At 61.8% G+C, this 3,507-nt stretch overlaps 1 long non-coding RNA gene across 1 annotated transcript; it reads left to right on the top strand.

The window, feature by feature from the left end:
- Positions 1-1,655: 1,655 nt before the first annotated feature.
- LOC306815714 lies at positions 1,656-2,352 on the top strand. Its single transcript, XR_013777448.1, has 3 exons — positions 1,656-1,762; positions 1,852-2,166; positions 2,250-2,352. It is a non-coding gene; the product is annotated as an uncharacterized lncRNA (long non-coding RNA).
- Positions 2,353-3,507: the final 1,155 nt, after the last annotated feature.

Genomic DNA, 3,507 nt, shown 5'->3' with positions numbered 1-3,507 from the left:
GGTGCCACCACCTGGTACAAGGACTGGCGGCGCTGGTGGCAGGAGGGACCCGACAGCTTCACTGTCACCGAGAGTGGCACCTACCAGTGTGAAAGACCCAGCAGTGGGCTCAGCCGCCCCGTGATGGTATCACAAGGTGAGTGGGGATCTGAAATGCTCAGGGTGGCTCCCTGATAGGTCTGGTTGGGTTTCACTCGGTGAATGGATGCACATCCCTCGTGTGCTGAGAGCCTGTCCCCTGCACACAGGGACAGCTGTGTCACGGGGGTGCTCCTGCTGTCTCTGGGACCCTCCCATGCAGTGGATACTGCACCCAGATATCCCCGGTGCTGTTGCCACCCACTCTGGACCTGTCTCGGGCTCCTCAGTGTGACGCGACTCTCTGCTCCCACAGACTGGCTGGTGCTGCAGGTGCCAGCATGGGCACTGCTGGAGGGGGACACGGTGACACTGCGCTGCCGGGGATGGCAGGACAATCCTGTCACCAGGGTGCGATTTTACAAGGACGACAAGGAGCTGAGGGGGTCCCTCAAAAACACAGAGCTGTCCCTGTTGCCCCTGGAGATGCACAACAGCGGCCACTACCACTGTGGGGGCTTGGTGCGAGCAGGAGCAAAAGCGTCAGCACCGGTGACAGTGACAGTGCACGGTGAGCACCCCCACAGCTGGAACCCCAATATCCTGACACCCCCAAAGCCACTTATCAGTGTACTCAGAACCACCGTCCCCACCCCCATCTTCTTCCCAGAGCTCAAGCCTGTCTTGGTGCTGGAGGGTCCCCCCGAGCTCCCCGAGGGGTCCCCCCTCAATCTCAGCTGCCTCAGCACCCCCAGCCCCCTGCGGCCCCCAGCCGCCCTCCTGTACCGCTTCTACCGAGATGGGCAGTTGGTGGGGGGCCCACAGGGGTCCCCGCAGCTCCTGGTGCCGGCCGTGGGGGTCTCCCACTCAGGGAATTACAGCTGCGAGGTGCGCTCCAAGGGGGGGGACCGTGCGGAAGAGCAGCTCCCGGCTCGGCGTCACGGTGCACAGTGAGTGCAGGGATGGGCACGGGGAGCCCCCACAGCCCTCACAGGTCTCCCATTCCTGCTCAACCCTCTGCGTGCTGCCCTGCCTTCTCAGCTCTCTCTCTGGTTCCCCACATCATCCTTGCTGGTTCCTGCATCCTCCACCAGATCCCCACAGTTCTTCCTGGGTGTCCCTCTCCCTCTCTGATGTCCCTCCATTGTCCATGGTCCTTCCATCACTGTCTGGGTCCCCAAAATCTTTCCTGTGCATCCCTTCAACTTTCACCTTGTGTCCCCTCTCTGAATATCCCATCCTTCCCTGGGGTTCCTTCCTTCCCTTTCCAAGCGTCCACCCCACTTCACCCCTTTCAGCCTCACTGAGATCCCCCCACCCCCTCTCTGATCCTCCCACTCTCTGAGTCTCTCACTCCCACCTGCTGTTCCCCACTCTTCCCATGTCCCCAATCCCTCCTATGTCCCCCCTGCAGGGGTTCCGCCCTCAGGGGTGTCCATGTCCGTGCAGCCCCCTGGGGCACGGGTGGCCGTTGGGGACCGCCTGGTGCTGAGCTGCACGGTGGCCATGGGGACAGGTCCCCTGTCCTTCTCCCGGCACCAGGGAGGCTTGGGGTCACCTCTAAGCAGAGGACCTGACCTGGAGCTGTGGAACCTTGGGGACAATGACAGCGGCCACTACCAGTGTCGGGTGAGCGATGGGGACAACGTGGCTGAGAGTGTCCCCCTGAATGTCACTGTCCTGGGTGAGTGGGGCCCCCAGACTGAGGTGACACCACCCAAAGCATTCCCATCCCCGCCTCACCAGGTGCCAGCCCTGTCTCTGTCCCTGCAGTGCCCGTGGCCAATGCCACCATCACTCCCGGTCCCCCGGCACTCCAGGTGTGCCCAGGTGACCCCGTGACCCTGCGCTGCTCGGTGCAGGTGGGCTCAGCCCCTGTCACCTTCACCTGGCTGCACAACAGGCACGAGGTGGCCCGGGGTTCCCTCCTGGAGCTTGGGGCCGTCGATGTGGGACATTCGGGCACCTACCAGTGCGTGGCCACCAACCAGCTGGGACAGGACGGGCACCGCGTGTTCCGGGCACTCAGCCCAGAGCTGGCCCTGGAGGTGACACCACAGGGAACCACTGGACACCACTGGAACACAGGTGGGGTCATACGAGGTCACCGGGTTGTTCAGGACTCCCGGGGTTCAGGGTGACCCTGTTGTGTCCCCCTGTATCTTCAACAGTGGCTGTGAATGTCGGCAGGACCCTCCTGTACCTGCTCCTGCTCCTGGCTGTCATCGGGGGCTGTCGCTGGTGGCACCACCGGGGTGGGTGACAGTGGGGGGCATGGGGGTCCTGGAGTGAGGGAAAGCCCCCAAAGTGGGGGCAGAGATTGGGCAGCACCCAGGGCCCTGGGCTGGGGAAAACTGAGCCCACAGTGACCTCAGCTGGGGGTCCTGAGGGTTGTGGGGGAATTTGGAGGGTCTTGATTGGCTTTCAGGGCATCCCTGGGTGTGATTAGAGGAACATTGTGGTTGCACTGGGAGCTCTTGGAGGGTTTGGGGAGCTCTTGGAGGCCATGCATGGATGTTCAGGGATATTTTTGGGATCCTGGCAGAGTTTGGGGGGTGCCCCTCCTTGCCGGGCTTGGAGTACTGGAACTCAGAGAATTTGGACACCAGAGGCTTTGGGGGCACTGTGGTGATGCAGAAGTTCTGAGGGTTTTAGGGGTTCTTGGAGTCTCCAGGGGGAATCAAGGGTGTGGTGGGAATCAGGACTCCAGTGGGGATTTGGGGATCCCATGGGGGGTTGGAGCCACCAAGTTCCCAGGAAGGGTCAGGGCTCCTGGGGTCCAATGGTCGCGCCCTCCCTTCTCCATGCAGACACCATGGAGCCCCAGGACAAGTGAGTGGGGGGCTCCAGCAGGAAGTCCCATTTTCACCCATCCCAGACACCACCCAGACCCCACCTTATCCCCATAGGCCTCCCCAGGAAGAGGGGGCGGTGCTGGACCCTCACGTTATGGGCACTGAGTGGGCAGGGGGTGAGTGTGGGGGGGAGAGGGACACGTCACCCACTGGTGTCAACCCCCCCAGGCACTCCCACCAGGTGTCTCTCACAAGGTTTCTCTCCCAGATGACCCATGTGGAGCTGCCAGGGCCCCACGGGTGACAGCAGGACCCCAGTGACATCTACAATGACGTGCTGTGACACTGAGGGCACTGGAGTTCCCTGCCCCGTGTGTCCCCCCAGCCACCCCAGATCCAGTTGGTGCCCATCCTGCCTGGGAAGTGGCCACGAATGGGAGGTCCCATGTGTAGCTTCCTAGAACTCCCTGTTCCAGTACTCCCAGCGCTTCCAGTACTGCCAGGGGCTCCTAATTCCCTCCCCCAGTGTCATGTGTCACAGAATTCTCATCCCTCTTATTTGACAAAAAACGCAGATTTTGGATTAAACAGGAAGAAATGGTTTCTGTTTGTTCAGCTCTGCCTGTGAAGCTCA

The sequence above is a fragment of the Erithacus rubecula genome (assembly GCF_903797595.1).
Source record: "Erithacus rubecula genome assembly, contig: scaffold_196_arrow_ctg1, whole genome shotgun sequence".
NCBI classification, from domain to species: domain Eukaryota; kingdom Metazoa; phylum Chordata; class Aves; order Passeriformes; family Muscicapidae; genus Erithacus; species Erithacus rubecula.
The sequence above is the reverse complement of the archived record's forward strand: the minus strand, read 5'-3'. Positions and strand labels throughout refer to the sequence as shown.